The following is an 18,020-nucleotide window of genomic DNA, read 5'->3' on the forward strand; positions in this document are numbered from 1 at the left end:
AAGTATTCAAGAAGTGTTTGTTAATTTGATTTTACTCTGTTTGCACTCTGTCTACACCTCCTGTTTTCTGTTTCTTCTGTATATGGTTTTGTGATGTTTAGACCAATCACGTTTTAACTTTTGTTTCTCCATTATCCTTCATAGAAGATCTCTCCAATATGGTAGCCATTTAACTTTAAATAAGCTAAAAAGCCATAAAATGAAAACATTTGTTCCTCAGTTGGCCTAGTCACACTTCATGTGTTCAGTAACCTCAGATGGCTGATGGCTAACATAATGGATAGTAGAGATTATAAGAGTTTTTTCATAATTTCCAAAGTGTTCTACTGAATGGCATTTCTATATATTTAAAGAATATGTATATATGTGATATATATATATATATATATATATATATATATATATATATAACATATGCTATATGTAACATATATAACATATATAAATGTATATAAATACATGTTATATATGTATTTATATACATTTATATATGTTATATATATTCATTTCATGGTGAAGAAACTATTCAAATTTGGTGAACATTTTAATTCATTTTTCCTTTTCTTGTTTATCAAACTAAATGAAGAGTGTCAAAACCTAAAATGTATTTACACATTAAGTTCATACTTGGGAACAGATGAAAGTTCTCTCCTAAAATAATGAAGACTAAATAAGAGCAGAGGTCAGGGACAGTATCTCTTGTTTTTTAAGTTGGAGAAGAAAGTTCTAGACATGTTTATTATCAATTTGTAATTATTTGACTTCTGCGTTAACAGAGGAGCAGAGAGTTGCCCCCTTTTAGAGGAAAGTGTAATTCACTTCAAGTTCAAAACTATATCAAACACAAACAGCTGTGTCCATATGTTGCTGAAAATTATTTTCTAAATAGTAACACTAAGATCAAACTTTATGTTAAAAAGAAACCCACAGATGATTGAAGACACCAACAGCTTCCTCCTTGCAGAAATCCCTTTAGTTCAAGTCTGCAAGAGCCCACCTGGGTGGGATGTGGCGGTATACTGGTGTAGATGCCATTGGAGTTTTTAATAAGTGGCATATTAAAGTTGTTGGTACAGAGCTGTATAGCAGTGCTAATGATGTTAGTGTCAGCCTGACATGGTGGCCTTATTGCAGTGGGGGAAAACTCTCAGTAAATTTCTAAAACTGAGCTTGCATTCCCTTTACATTTGACAAGAGTTGGAAGAATAAAAATACTTTTTGGGGGGCATATTTTTCTTCAGTAACATCACAGTTAATTTTCTTAGGCTTTGGACTAGATTTATTTCCTGTAAAAAAATCATTCAGCTATAGGAAACTCTGAAAAAAATTTGTTCAGATAGAATAGATCCTTAAAATGCTTCCCTCCCAGGTCCCAAATGTGGCTTTTAGGTCAGCAGAAGAATGTGCATGCCAGACTGTCATTTGCCCATGGAGTCTCACATCAGTGGCTCTGCAGCCATTTTTATTTCTGTAGTTAGTGAGAATCCTCATGGAGTTTAACAGATCTCTGGATTATGTCACATGTGTGATTACTTAACAGAAGAGACTTTGTAGGATTTTCAGGGCAAAATCTTCACATGGATATTCAATTTTTTTTAAGTTACCAGTAAGGGGACTTTGTATTTCCAGACATATTTAAGCCTATCTTATCTGTCTCTGACCAATAAATATACCCCATATGCCCAACCTGTATAACATGCAAGTTGGCTTCTCATAAGTTTTCAAATCAACACCAAGCAGTTGATATTTCAGTCCAAGAAGCCAGGGGGAAACAGAGTCACAGAGTTCTGGTTTCATGAGAAAAAGGCCAAAGTAAACAAGAATTAGCGTGTGAAATATACCCATGCCACTTGTTTTCTTTAGGGAAGGGCCTTCTTTCCAACATGTAATAAGCAGTCAACTCTGCTGAGACAACATAGTTGTTTATTCAGCTTCTATCACAGAGATTCACAATTTATGAACATATCCAGATCCCAAAGGTAATTTCTAAGCTGTCTTTTTGGAATGAGGATTCATCTTCTCATAGAAATGATATTATTGACTGCAGTTGTACTTCCAGGTTAGCCTATAAAAGCCTGCTTAATCCACAACATAGAAAGACTATTTCCTGTGGCAGTACAGGGCTCTCATATTCCCCTGACCTCAGTCTTCTGAGTCCTGACACCTCCAGCCGGTATGGGTGGGGTTAGGTGGAATTTTATGAGACAATCAATCCTAGGATGGGATCCCTGCAGGAGCCAAGTGGGAAGGTGGCACCAGTAATGGGGACTCTGTTGGAGGCAGTAACCAGGGATGGTAGGTCAACTTATGGGGGCATCTCTGCAGTCAAAGGGGAGACCCCTTACCCCAGAGGTGACCCTGCATGGAAAACAATGTATGGCCCATGATGACAGGGTGATGTGGGTATCTGGGAGAAGGAAAGCTGGAGGGCTCTAGGGAAGTTTGGATGATACACCTCATTTCTAAGTCAAACACTGCAACAGAGCTCTTTTCCCAGGGGTAGGGGAACGCTGGGGATTGAACCCAAAAGTACTCTACCATTGAGCTACATCCTCCGTCCTTTTTTTCTATTTTTTATTTTGAGACAGAATTTTGCCAAATTGTCCAAGCTGGTATCACACTTGGGGATCCTCCTGCCTTAGCCTCATGGGTAGCTGGGGCTACAGGCCTTGGTCACATGTTCCCAGTTGCAGCAGAGCTCTTAAATGGCAATGTCCACTGTCTCCACGCAACTGTGGTAGGACATCGTCAACGACCCCCGTGTTGTATTCAGATTCTGGGGTGCACCAGAGTGAAAGATTTTTCACTCTTACCTTTACTAGGCATTTAGGGCAAAATGTTCAACCTCTTTGAAACTTAGTTTCCTCCATTCATAAATGATATAGTACCTTTTTTCTTGGCCTGCGCAACTTAGAGGAATTCTGTGAAGACCTAAAAATTAAATAAGTAGGTTTCTAAAGGAACGTATGTAGCTCCTGTTAAAGCCAAAATATTTAGGGAGACACTATTTAGACTTCAATTAATAAATGAAGGAAGAGTTTGGTTAACCAACCGCTCTGTTTCTATCCCCTCTGTTTCTCTGCTAGGGACCAGACCAATTAGTTCTCATGATGTTAAAAACAAGAAAAAAAAACTAAAAAGGAATAAACATTTTGCTTATGTTGTTAGTTGGCCCATATATTTCAACAGAGAATTTTGCTTTAACTCTCAGTTCCAAAGTCCTAATCTGCTATGTATAAAAATGTGTATGAAGTACAGAGAGAGCAAGAAGCCAAGTGCAAATTGCTAAAGTGTCTTTTAATGTGGAATAAGCACTAAGGAGGGTTCTTTTGGAAGAATTTAAACGCGTGTTCCAAACACGTGTCCAAGGGTTCTACCAGAGCTAATCGGATCCGAGCTTGAGCAAAGACAGACATCTGAGTGAAAGCTGTCCTGCATCCTGGGTCCGATTAGCTCTGGTAGAACCCTTGGACACGTGTTTGGAACACGCGTTTAAATTCNCCCCCGCCTCTGGCGTGACATCCACAGGGGCCCTTTGTTCCGCAGCGGCGCGAGGGGCGCATGGGACTCGGCCTGCGCGCAGCAGCTGCTCCGCAGCCATGTGATGGCGCTGGGCGCAGCAGCGGTTCACTGCAAGGTCTCTGCAGGGTTCGGGCATGTCAGCTGAGGAACGTCAGGCAGTGCAGGGACTTGTAACGAGGCTGGCCCCGGGCGTCGGTCCTCTCTGAGAAGGCTTTGTTTCCTCCTGCTCCTCCAATGAGCAATCCAGCCTCGCTGCACATCCACCCGCGGCCTAGCGTGCGGGTGGGGCGGGTGGGGGGCGCACAAGTATGCGGAGAAGGGAAAACAGGTCTGAGGCTTCAAGTCCAGGCAGGACGCCCGTTAGTCATCTTACCGTCAAGTGGGCAGCACCTCGCCTCTGGTTAGTCAGAGCCACAGGTAAATAAAGAGCTCAGTGTCTGAGGGGGCGCTCGCCTGGAGTGGTTAGCTGTGTCATTCTGTTTCCAAAATAAATGCTCCGGCAGGTCTTCCTTTAATGATTTCCTTGCGTGAAGTGAGCGCTTGAAAACGGAGCCCTTGCACAGGTCGGCTGGGAAGTTTATCTTCGTGCAAACCACAGCAGAAACGCACTGACTCTAGGACAACCAAGAGGCGGTTTCCCTCTTCTCCAGTTTCCTTCTTTGGCCTTCCCCTCCCCCAATCCAAGAGCACCCTTCTGAAGCAAGGGGAGGGAAGAGTAGGGCAAGGTGATCTCTGCACGTCTGTTCCCCCAGTAAAAATCTGAAAAGAAGTTAAAAGGAAAGAGGAAAATAAGATTGTTAGAAAAATTAAAGCAAAATCCTTAAGAAATGTAAAAGGTCAAGCATATTTTAACACTGCTTTTAGAGGAGTTCTACAATAATGATTATCTCTTGTCTCACTCTTGTTTATTAGGTAATGATATGAGAATCAGAGGACAGGGATTGGATATGTGCAGAAATGACACTTTGTTCCTCATTGTGTGCAGATCTCTACAATGGATGCTTCTGGCTCTTATGAGTAATAATGTAGAAAATGTCTGAAAATTTCCATAGAGTTTCGAGAGCATGGGGTACAGAGAGGGAGCTCTGTGAGGTGGGTGTGTGAGCTTCAGTGTGCATGCTCTTTTTATCAGATTTTCTTCCACTGACTTGGGCTGGGAGCACTGGAATGCAAACTTGTCAGATAAGAGGATCCTAAGGCTTGGATTGCTCTGATGAAGTAGGCTCTCTGCTAGGGACCAGACCACAATCTTAGCTCATAAACGTCTAGTTTCTCAGGGGCAAATGAGAAGGTAGTATTTGCAAACGTCAGCTGACATGGTGGCCACATCTCTTAGTCAGTTTGAGGGCACACAGCCAGGGTAAGCCAATAGGCAAGAGATGAAGGACGAATGTATTTGGAAATGTGCTTACTTTTTATTATTTACTTTGTAACTGTTGTTTTCTGGATAAAATCCTCCCACACTGAATAAAGAAGAAATGACTAAATTCCTAGGAGAAGGGAAACATAGGATGGACTTCACTTTGACTTTATTCCATCAGGTAGACCTGATTCGTTTCTGTTCTCTTGCAGCTCACAGTGCAGGTTTAATCAGAGATCTTCACCAGATAAAGGAAGTAGCTTCTATCCCCTTTAGTACATGTTTAATAAGGATGACATATGTAGGAAACATGCCCACTCTGCCTGTGTTCTGCATGTTCTTTGTAAAGTATTTTCTCTTTTTTCTTATTGTATGAACTATGACATACTTACCATGTCTAACATATGTACTTTAACATAATGTCCGTGCCCATTAATTATTCTGTTATTAGCTGTTCACTGTTTTGCTATGTTTCATTTTGGGGTCTCACTGTGCCCCATCTTTTCATTAGCAAATAAGGGATATTTCATGCAATCATGACTTAAGCACTGCCTCTATGCTAATAATTCCCAAAGTTTTATCTCTATGTCTAGAGGATCCCTGCCTTATTTCTCTTTCTTAGCAGCAATTTTGACATCACCAGTGTGGCCATGTTCACCTTGAAATTTTAAATACGATGCTCAGTCCAGACCAGAGAGCATTGACTCATCTCTGCTCATCTCCACAGGTGCAACTATAAGCTTTGGGAACAATACAGAGGCACCCACAGAAGAACTCTAACGTTCAAAGAGGAAAGAACCTGGCCTTACACCCAGGACCCAGAAGAGGAGCTGCACAGAGCAAGGTCTTAACAGGCCCAGCCAACAGGAAATGCTTGGCCCAGGTTTGAACACACTGGATGGGTCCAGCAGCAAAGTGGAGACTACAGAAGTTAGGATCAGTGGACCTAATGACAGACCTATAGAATATACCTTATATAAACAAATGACAGAAAAAGATAGGCAAATAATATAGAGAGGGTCTCAGGAACTGTAGAGAAAATAGAAAAGGTTTCAACTTTCACAGTATCAGAATTGTAGAATGACATAAGAAAATTAGTGGGTTCAAGAGGATATTCAAAAAAAGAATACAAGCAAATCTCTCCAAGTTTGGAAGATGAAAGACATAAACCTCCATTTTCCAAAAGTTGAGCAAACCCCAAATGGGAAAAAACCCATGGAATCCATGCCAGTACACATCATAATTAAATGACTGAAAACCAAGAGCAAAGAACAAACTTTTTGAAAGCAGTCAGAGGGAGATGACTCATTGCATTGCATATATAGGAATACCAATGTCAATGATGGCCCACTTCTTATCTGAAGACATGGGTGCCAGAAAGAGGAGGCATAACCCTCTGTTAGAGCTGAAGGAAAAGAACCAGAACTACAGATTCTCTGGCTGGCAAAACTATCCTTTAGGAATTAATGAGGGGTGGGGAATAAAACTAAGAGTATTTCCTATTAGCAAACCAGCCTTAGAGAATGAGTGTAGGAGGTTCTGTAAGCAGAAAGAAAATGGTATTAAGGACTGTAGTTTGAATCCTAAATATCCCCCAAAGACCCATGTTGTGAAAGGCTTGATCCCCAGCTTGAAACTAGTGGAAGGTAGTAAAAAAAATGAGGAGGGCCCTGGAGGGATGTCTTCCAGTCAAGAGGTAAGGAGCCTGCTCCCAGATCCTGGACCCAGGTTTGGAGGAGCTGCAAGGCAATATTGAAACCATGACCCCTTCCTTTTTCTCTCTTTCCCTTCCTAAATGTTACAAAGTGAGCAACTTTGCTCTACTTTGGGCTCCCTCCCATGATGTGACGCCTTGCCACAGGTCCAAAAGCAATGTGGTCAATCGATCATGGATTGAGATTTTCCAAAACTGTGAGCCAAAACATGCCTTTCCTTTTCATATGTTGATTATTTCAGTTATTTTGTGACTGTAATGGAATACTAACGTATTAAGTAATGCTCAGGTGTTTGGGAAGAAAAGAGCATTAATAGGGGTAAAAATGGGAGTAAGTATGGAAGATTCTTCTTCTTGTAACTTATCTGAACCACTTTGATGTGATGATGGAAGCAAGATTTATAAAACAAAAACAAAAACAAAAAAAACAACAACTACATGATGTGGTGCTCACTACATGTTGAAGAAATACCTAAGGGAAATTAATTGAGAAAATGGAAAAAAAAAAAAAAAAACTTAAATGGAAGTATGGTTTCCACACTTGACTAGAACCAGCAGACTCTGGCAACATGATGCATATTATTATTTACAGCCACCATTAATAAAAATATACAAAATGCCCTAAAAATATCACTATGGAGAAATTAATATGGAATTGATAAGTTAGACTTTCCAAATGAAGACATCCCTCCCGTGAAAGAATTCTGAAAAGCATGCAAAGGCAGGCTACCGACTTGGAGGAAATATTTGCAAATTACATATTTAACAAAGGATTAGTACTTAGAATATACAAATAACTCTCAAAACTCAGCAGTAAAAAAAAAAAAGTTGATCCAGTTTGGCAGTTGATAAAAGACATGGGCAGGACTGGGGATGTAACTCAGTAGAGGAGCCCTTGCCTAGCATGCTCAGGACACTGGGCTCAATCCCAAGAACAACAAAAAAATAAGGTGAAATAAAAGACATGAGCAGATAGTTTCAATGAAAAGAATATACAGATGGGAAATAAGTACACAACAAGATTTTAATACCACTAGTTATTATGAAAATCATGTATCACTACAAACTTATTGGAAAGGCTAGAATTTAAAAAAAAAAAAAAACATGACAATATCAAATGCTGTCAATGGTATGGATGAAGTGGACCGATCATACTCATTGTTGGTGGGTGGGGATGTGAAAAATGATAAAGCTACTTTGGAGAAAATTTAGGCCCTGTTAAAATATGAACACAACTGCTGTACAACACAACAGTTGTCCTCTTGAGCATGTATCTCAGAGTAAATGAACACTTAAATTCACACAAAATATGTATCTGAATGTTTGTACCCAAAATTATTTTCCATAACCAAAAGGTAACAACCCAGATGTGGTTCAGTGATGGATGACCAAACAAGCTGTACATCCACACTATGGATTACTACTCAGCATTGAAAAGGAATGAATACGCATAACTACTAGGAAGTTATTAGAAACTCTGGGGAATTATTCTGTGTGAAAACAGCCAATCAAAACGGGTTACACTGTGTGCTTTTATTTTTTTTTTTGTAACATTTTCATGATAAATTTGTAGAGGTGGAAAGCACATTAATGATTGCTATGGGCCAAGGATAGGGGAAGAGGGAAAAGGAGATGTAGTACAGATAAAACAGTGAAAGGAGCATTCCTTGTGGTGAGGGGACTGTTGTAGGCCCTTATTATATCAGTGTCAATATATATTATATTTAACTTCAGTTTTGCAAGACATTTCTGTTAGAAGAAGCTGGATAACATATACACCAGAACTTTCTCTATTATTTTTATAAATATGTGATGATATGCAGGTTTAAAAAAAAAGTTTGAACCAGACCTAAATTTAACCCCAATTTAATAAAATTTTAAAATTGAAAATGTTCTAAATCCAGATAGCATCTAGCTAATATTGATAATATCTAGCTAATAGTATTTTATTTGAATGTCTGTTAGTTTTCAAAGACTGAATTGCAATTCAGAAAAATACATTTTAATCCTTTTTTCCGATATTAATATCTCATCACCTTGAGCAATGTGCCACATGAATAATTAAACATGCAAAATAATACATAGAAGAAGAATGGGAACAGCTAAATATACCAAGCCACCTGAGGGTGGCTAATAGAATTAAATTTGAAATTATTCTATTTTAAGGTTTAAATTTTATTTTCACTTGCGAAACAGTGTCAATTAGAACAAATAAATTAATTTGATTTGGAAAATATGTGTCTTTTTAGTAAAATCTGTGCTACTTAGAGTAAAAATAAAGTGTTTTTTGTTTTTTTTTTTGAAACTTTTTCTTTCTTTTTTGCCCCAGGACATTTAATTGAAAGCAAACAAGCAAATAAAGAAACAAACAAATAATACGTGGCAACCACATACTATTAGATATGTGATTTTTTTTAAGTAATAGGAAAGAAGAATCTGACTAGTTGATAATAAACAGGTGACATTCAGGATGCTTTTGCTCACAATCTGAAACAGGGCATAGCAAAGATAAGATAATAAAGTCTGATTAGCACTAGAGATCAAAGCTTCACCCTGTTTGCTCTTTCCACCTCAGTGTCATGACTTTGTTGGTGGAGATGGGGTGCCAGGAGATGCTGGATGACTACACCCTCAATTAGGCGCCTTTTTGGGGTAACATAGGGAGCTGGTCCAGAATATTGGATGCCACATAATGTTCAGTTCTGCAGATGAGCACACAGGCATCACTCTCACTCAAACACCTGACATTTCAGTGCTTATTTAAATAATATGAACCACACATTTTCCTACTTCCAGTCAACTCAACAATCATTTTGAAGGCCATTACTATACTCATTTAAAAGTATAGGCTGGATCTCGTAGCCAAATGTATTTTTATTTTAACTTGAACAATTAGCATATTAATCAGGTTCTTGCAGATGAAAATATTTTAGCACAGCCATTACTGATGCTCCCCTCTGACTCTCAGTCTTATTATGGAAACTCAAGAAACCCAAATGCACAAGGAGAACAATTAATAGCAAAATGCATGTCATTTCACTTGGCAAGTTGTAAAACACTCAATAGGATAGTACCCAAATAAAGTTCTTAAAATCACCAGTCAAGATTTAAAAATTGGAAGAAGAATAGTTAAAAAAACAGCACAAATACTGGCAGTGTAACTTAATCATTATTTGTGAATAGTTTAGGATTTATTCTCTTTATCTTTGTTCGCAAATGCATTATTCTCGGAACAAAATCATGAAATTTTTGAAAATGATAAATAGGCTAATAATCATAGGTGTTGAGGTGATCTATAATTATATGCATCAAAGGAATTTTTTTCCCTTGGGTTTTTAGTACACACAGTTTTTGTAAGAAAGGAGAAGCATCACCTTAAAAAGTCATTTTCAAATTTAGATCCCACTTGCCTATCAGCTTTTCTAATAGGAATTAGTATTTTTTAATTTATTATTTTTCTTAAAAAATGTATCCCTCCCTTTATTAAGAATTAGTTTTTAATGTTTTGTTTTTCTAAAATAAAGAATATTTCCAGCTACTAAGACCTCTCTTTGAGTTTTTATTAGATTACCTTCCAAACCCGGCTATTTCATGTTACTATACCAGGGAAAGTGGGAAGCACAGGAATCTTTAGACATATTCCTTGTTTGTTCTTCCATCTTGGTATTTTAATAACTGCCAAAACAAAAGCCAAAAACAAACAAACAAAAAGCAATAACAACAAGAAAACTGATGACAAAGACTGAGGTGTTTTATTAGTATTCACTTGCTGCATTTGGAAAGCAGCTATGGTGCGTTTTGAAAATATAAATCAATAATTTAGAAGCAAATGCCGTTGGGTACATAACATTACTGGATCTTGAAGATGATACAAAAAAAAAAATCATCCAAACTCCTGTACATTGACATGCAAAACACTTTTCCCTTTTTCTGCCTCCCTGTCCTTCAAAAACAAGATGGCTGAATGATTGGACCAGATTGGCTCCTGAAGCTCACATGCCATCCAGGGCTCATCAGGAAGCAGGTGTCTGTGAACAAGGCTGGGCAGGCCCATAGGGGGACTCAGAGCCTAGGGGAATGGGGGATGCTCTTCTCTGAAAGCACTTTCAGTGGTTTTATAATATTGTAGAGATCAAATGAAACAAGACTAGGAATAGTATTTGGCCCTTGGGTCACCAAACTTTGATATTTGTTAAATGATACAAGCAGAAGATAATAACTCTTCCTCCCTTACTTATGTGAACAACCCTGTGGAAGCATTTATTATTGAACTTAATCTTAACAGGATCTTATGAACTAAATACTATAATCTTCTTTTAACAGATGAGTAGACTAAGGCCTGATCAGAGATAAGTAGCTGGCCTACAGTGATGGAGTTAAGTAAGGGAGAAAGACGATTTCTAGTAGCTTTGCCCCATAATTCTGGATTTGTAGTGCTCTGCCTTAACAGTGCTAGAAGAAACTGTGCCATACCGATGGCCCAGGAGCATCAGCGCAAGAGGCAAGCCAAGTACCATTATTTTGGTGTTGACCTTTGTCCTGAAGAGGGCAGGTGTAGGAGAGAGACCAGGTCTTCAGAACCACAGAGCCAGGTCTGCATGAATAACACTCCCATGTCTGGCAGGTCTGCCTGGACTTCAGACAAGTACTCATCCCCAGGGTCTTGCTCACAGATGGCTTTAGTTGGGATGTCTCCTCCTTAATATCCCCTGGACCCCAGTCCTACTTGGCCTTTGTCTCTGTATCCTTTAAAATGTCCTGGAAATGGCCTTAGGACTGCCTGTGGATCCCTTACCCATTTTTCTTTGCATTTTGTGTATTCTATGCTTTTCTAGCAGACAGGGCTCAATTTGAGCTCTGCCATTCACTCAAAATACTTTAAATCTAGCTGTTTTCATACAGAATGGGAAGGCAAGATGGCCCACTACCTTGGGTAGTTATAGGATGTTATGAGATATTGCCCATGTGTCCGGAATACTGAGTGGCATCTAATAAACTCTGAACAGCAGATTTTCATAATCTTTGTTGATCATAAGCATTAATACTACTAATTTTATTTCAAATTTTGACCAACAGCAGTCTACTTAAAACCTATCAGCACCTATTGAGTTTAGTAAATAAAAAAGAATTTTTTTCACAGTTCTGGAAATAAAGTCTGGAATTTTTTTAAAAAAGTTAACACAAATTACTTACCTGATTAAAGCATATCTGGCATGAAAATAATTAAGATAGCTAATTCACAGTTTCATTCTTTATTCAGCAAATGGACATTTGCACAATTTTATATTAGCCACAATTCTATTCTCTATGGATACCTCCTGAAACTTATAATGCTTCTTTTAGGAAGGGGCCCCAAAAGTTAAAGATTCATATTTAAAACATATACCTACTCTTTTTTTGTTATCACTTTCAGGCAATGTGCTTGAAAAATGTGTTTTAGAATAAGCCTATTGGGCTGGGCATGATGGCACATGCCTATAATCTCATCTACTCAGGAGGCCCAGGCAGGAGGATTTCATCTTCAAATCCAGCCTCAGCAACTTAGTGAGACCCTGTCTCAAAATTTAAGAAGTAAAATAAAAAGGGATGGGGATGTGGTTCAGTGGTTAAGCTCCCCTGGGTTCCATCGCAGGTACAGAGAGAGAGAGAGAGAGAGAGAGAGAGAGAGAGAGAGAGAGAGAAAACTTCTAGTAGTCAAGAGTACATTTATCCCTGAAAATTTTGTGATTATTCACTTAGAATACCCTGTATTTCCAGATAACCATATAAATTACTATTTGGAGTGTTTCTGTCAGACTGGGTTTTCAAAGGGAAATTATGTTGCTTATTTTCCAGCAAAATTAGAGTTGTGCGACTGAAGGAGGAGGGGGTGTGGGGGTTGGTGAGCAGCTTCATTCCCTGCCACATCAGGATGTGGTCAGGCCAGGCCCAAGAGGACCCAGGGGAGGTGGATGATAAATTGGTGAGCATAGAAGAAGTTTGCATGCTATTCATAAGAATACTTAGGCCATTCTTGAAATAAGAAAACCATAGATATGGAAGGTTCCATGAGTTTTTGCTTCACAAATTTGGGACTTTATCATTTGCTGTATACATCTTTAGGATCATTATGTGTCCTAGGTGATTGATCCTGTCACCAGTATATTAATTAGTTCCCTAGGATTGCACAACAAATGCTCACAAATTGGGTAGTAGAAATTAACAGAAATGCATTCTTTCACAGTTCTGGAAATTAGAAGTCTGAAACCAAAGTTTTTTTGGGGTCTGTGCTCCCTCTGAAGTCTAAGAAGGAATTGAGGCTTGCCTCCTCTTCCCTTCTGATGGGTGATAACAATCCTTGGTTGGTCTTTGGCTTGTTTATGCACTACTTCAGTCTTTGCTTCCATTGTAACATGGTATTCTCCTCATGTCTGTATCTGCTCAAATTTTCTTCTTATTTTCTTTTTACTTATTTTCTTTATAAAGACACCAGTCATTGAATTAGATCCTACACTAATCCCAAAAGACTACATCTTACTTGATTACATCTGAAAAGACCTTATTTCCAAAGATCACAATTCACTGGCACCGGGCATTAGACTTTGAATGCATCTTTCTGGGAGACATAATTCAACCCATAATAACAAGTATATTTGCCTCTAGTAATTTTCTCTTTCCAAAGAATACTTTATTAGATGAAGTGTACTCTATTAAGTGTTAATATAGCCACTTCTGGTTTTATAAAATGTTGCATTCGTATCTTTTTTCCATTTTAACTTTCAGTCTGCTGGTTAGCTTTTATCATTGTGACCAAAATTCATGACAAGAACAACTTAGAGGAGGAAAGATTTTTCTTGGCTCATGTTTCATAGGTCTCAGTCTATGGTTGGCTAACTTGATTGCAGAAACCTCATCATTGAGTAAGGTTGTGGTGGAAAAAGCTGCTCAGCTCACTGCAAAGGAGAGAGAGAGAGAGAGAGAGAGAGAGAGACAGCAAGCATGGGCTGGAGAGAAGATTAAGTCCTTTCCAGGGCACACCCCCAGTGACCTACATCCTCCAACTAGGTTCTGCCTCCCACTAGTATATTCAAAATCAATGGATTAATCCACTAATAAGGTCAGAGTCCTATGATCCAATCATTACCTAAAAGCCCTACCCCTAAATCTTGTTGTATTGAGGCCATGCTTTCAACATATGACTTTTGGGGAACATTCCAAACCCAAACCGCAACGGTCTGCCTATGAGATTCATTTGAACTGATTTTTGCAGGCAATATATTGTTGGATAATCTTTAAAATCCCTTCTTGCCAATCTCTTTCAATAGGCATATGTAAGACTGTTTAAACTGAAAGTTTTTACTCATATATCAGGGCCCAAATGTGTTTCTTCTTTCCTGTTCCTTGGTTTCTGTTTTCTTATCTTCTTTTGGGTTACATTGTTGAGAGCCACAGCCGAGTCTGGATGACGCCTGGCATTTTTTGCCAGAAGGAGTGGTTGAGAGGTGACTCCAGCGAGCCATTAGATGATGATAATTAAGTTAAGCTGTGTATAATTGCTGTGACTGGATAATGCTGGATGAAACAGACTGTGTATTCGGTTGTATATTAGACCCCTGCTGTCTGGCAATAGGGCGGTTCCTGCTGCCTCGGGTGCCCGCTACTTTTGAGTTCTCCCGGAATTCCCATTGAGTTCCGGTGGAGCTCTCTTGGGGATTCCTGGAGAGTTCGAGTTGGTTGGTGAAGTTCTGGGGGAGAGAGTTCCGGTGGCGTTCGCCAGAAATAAAGGAGTTCTTGTTTGAACCTACAAGTGCCTTGTGGCGGCTCGGTTATTTTGTGCCCAGCCAGACTGCAGCATTATGTGAACATTTTTAGGATTCCATCTTGATTTATTTACAGTGCTTTTTAGTATATCACATCTGATATTTTAATTAGTTAGTGCCATAGGTATAATAATATGAATGCGTAGAACCATTTTTTGTTTTACAACTCTGAGTGAGTATAGAAGCCATATTTCCATTTAAGTTCTACCCATTAACTTTATCCTGTCAACTTTTAAAATGCAATTTTCAAGCAGCAGATTCTCTTAGTTTTCCTGTGTTAGAGAATGTCTTTATCCTTCATCCATGAAAACTACTGTAACTGAATATTGAAATCATAGTTTACATTTCTGTTTTTTTTTCAACAATTAAAATATGTACAAATTCCTTCCGGTCACCAAGGTTTTAGATGAGAGAGCCAGTACCATTCAAATTAGTACTCAACTGGTGTTCAGTTGGTGGAGGGTTAATCATTCCTCTCTAACTGCTATCAAAATTTTTTCTCTGCCTTGACCTTTAGATATTATTAATTGCCAGCGCAGTGGCGCACACTTATAATCCCAGCAGCATGGGAGGCTGAGGCAGGAGGATCACAAGTTCAAAGCCGGCCTCTGCAATGGTGAGGCGCTAAGCAATTCAGTGAGACCTTGTCTCTAAATAAAATACAGAATAGGGCTGGGGATGTGGCTCAGTAGTGGAGTGTCCCTAAATTTGATTTCAGGTACCCAAAATAAATAAATTTAATAAAATTAAAAATAGGTATTTAATTAATGATACGTATTGGCTTAGATTTCCATGAGTTTTTCCTATTTGGAGTTTGATCAGCTTTTCGAAAATGTGTTTCAGTCTTGTGACATTTCACATAAAATGTGAAATTTTCACTCATTATTTCTTTGAATATTTTTTTATCTCCATTTTCTTTCTTCTCTCCTGAAACTCCACAAATATGAAATTGGGACCTCTTTCTGTTTTCTCCCTGGCTCCCAAGACTCTCTCCAAATTTTTTCTTAGTTTTTTTCTTGTTAAGATTAGGTAAGTTCTATTGATTTGTCAATAAGTTCCCTGATTTTTCTCCATCATCATCTCTACCCTGCTACTTAGTCCTTCAGTGTGTTTTTATTTCAGTTGTTATAGTTTTCAGTTTTATAGTCTCCAATTGTTTTTGTTTGTTTTGCATCTTTTATTTTTCATTCGTGTTGAATAAATTTGAAATTTTGAAATATTGCTATGATAGTTACTTTAACTTTTTTTTTAGTGCTGTGTACTGTACCCAGGTCCTTGATCATGCTAGGCAAATTCTCTACCCTTAGCTTTATCCCCAGCCCATACTTTAAAATTCTTAATCCTAACAACCTGGCCCAGCTCGATGTTGCTATCAGTCGATCATCTTTTCTCATTCAGCTTATAATGGTGATTTCTGGTTGCATTCTGGTTATTTTGTTTATTAGAATGCTCTGTGTCCTATTATTTAACTTTTCTGTTTTGTAAAGCAATCGCCCTGTTTAGGCTTAGCATGCATGTCCTGACCAATGTTGTAGGCTCTAGAGCCAATGGCAATTTAAATCCAGAATCTTCACAGTGTTATTTTGAGTTGTTTGGTTTTTCTGGTACCCCTGATACTCCCCTGACCCTGCTGGTACTGACTGAAAGTGCACAAGGACAGTCTCAGGGCTAGGAAGCTAGGACCTCTGGATCAGCAAGGGAGTCCCATGCCCTTGGGCTGATACCCAGGGAAGATGGATGTGTAAAGTCAGTTTCCTGTCGCTCCTGTTCCTTGCATTCACCGTGTCTTCTTGGTACTGGATGGGATGGGATAGAAGCTCAGCTAGCTGCTGTACCCTTCTGATATACCCTGGAGGAGAATGGAAGGTTAGCTTCCTGCTCAATCTTGCAGAGCACTGCAGGCCAGAAGAGGATGTAGACATCTAAATCCCCTCTTGGCCAGCTGAAAAGCTGGAGAGAGAGAAAGAAGCAGCAAAGGAGGGGAGTATGGATCTCCACTGGTAACTAGCTGGAGCAGGGGAGGTAGTACCAAACAGATTTTCTGTAGTTAGGTCACCTTTTTCCTGGTTATTTTTTCCAAGAGAAACAAGCTTCTCTTGGAATTCCTTTCTTCTGTACTGTTGGCAGTTCTGGATGGGAGGCTTCGGCAGTGCCCTGCAGTGCAGGGTATACGGCAGGCAATAAGGAAATCAAGGGATTCGCTGCCATTTTATCAAGTCCCAAGATCTCTAGGCTACAGCGTCCTTTCTTTTCACTTTTGAAGTTTTTACATGCTTAAATGTGTATTATGTTCAATGTTTTTTAGTTGGATTAGGGAGGACCATGGTTACTGTACCTTGGATAGTTGGTAGCTATTTTGCTACACTATTGTGATTTCATCCAATCAGTTAAGCCATGCAATTGTTCCTAACTCTGAAGTTTTGCAATTGTGTCAAATCTATATTTGAGTGGGAGAGTGAAATGGGGAAGCCATTTGTCCAACTGTCTTTATGTGGGTAAAGAACATGTTTCCTTTTTGCAAAGTGCAGGTGGAAGGAGAGGTTTTATAAGCCAAGGTAAACAGAGCCCCAACCACAAGATGAAAAGCTCATGCAAACCAAGATTGTAATAGTTTTATAGACAAGTTACAGCTAGTAAGATGTTAGGATGCAGATGCATAGGAAACAGGGACTTTTATCTTGGGCATTACCTAATGATTAGAGATGACCAAGTTTTGCTAAGTGGAATAAAAAGAAAAAAATATCAAATTCTTCCCTGTGATATCAAACTAGAATCAGCAGCTTCAAGTCACTTAAAACTTAGCAAGAAGAAGAGAGACATTTACCTACAATCCTTCCTATGATTACATATTTTGGTGATTTGATGTAAATTGAAAAAAAAAAGTAAAATTACTGAGCACATACAGTTGGTGGGACCCCAGTCTCTTTCTCTCTCTACTTTTCTGTTTGGACGTAATCTCTTTTCATCTTCATGATGTAATACAACCCAGAGGGCTCTTACCATAGCAAAGCTGATGCCGGTTCCATGTCCTGGAACCTCCAGAACTATGAGACAAATAAACTTCTCTTTGTTATAAACTTACACCGTCTCAGGGATTTCATTATTGTAACCACAACAGACTAATACAAGATCCAATGATGCTGCTCTGCCTGCCTTTTTAATCTACCATACTATAAAAAAATTTTCCTTTCTGTCATTTATTTCTCATTCTTGTGCTTTTTCTAAGCTATTTCAATGTTTAAAATATGCCTCCCTAAATGAGGTTATGAAGTGCTTTCTGGTGCTCTAAATGCAAGAAGACTTTAATGTGTCCTCTGGAGAACATGTGTTTTTGGGGTGAGCTTCATTCAGGCCTGACTTAGATGCTATGAACGTGGCTGTATAACCAATGTGATCCTGCAATCTGTACACATGGGAAAAATAAGAATTCATACCCCATTTGAACCAAATGTGTGATATATGATATGTCAAGATCATTGTAATGTTTTGAGCAACCAATTAAAAAAAAGAAAATGACAAAAAAAAGAATGCTATTGACCCTAAGTTCAGTGTTAAAAAGTGTGTTGACTTGTAACTATTAAATAGGGTGTCTATAAAGAAATATACATAAAATGCAATATAGACT

Source organism: Marmota marmota, unplaced genomic scaffold (assembly GCF_001458135.2).
Source record: "Marmota marmota marmota unplaced genomic scaffold, marMar, whole genome shotgun sequence".
Lineage (NCBI taxonomy): Eukaryota > Metazoa > Chordata > Mammalia > Rodentia > Sciuridae > Marmota > Marmota marmota.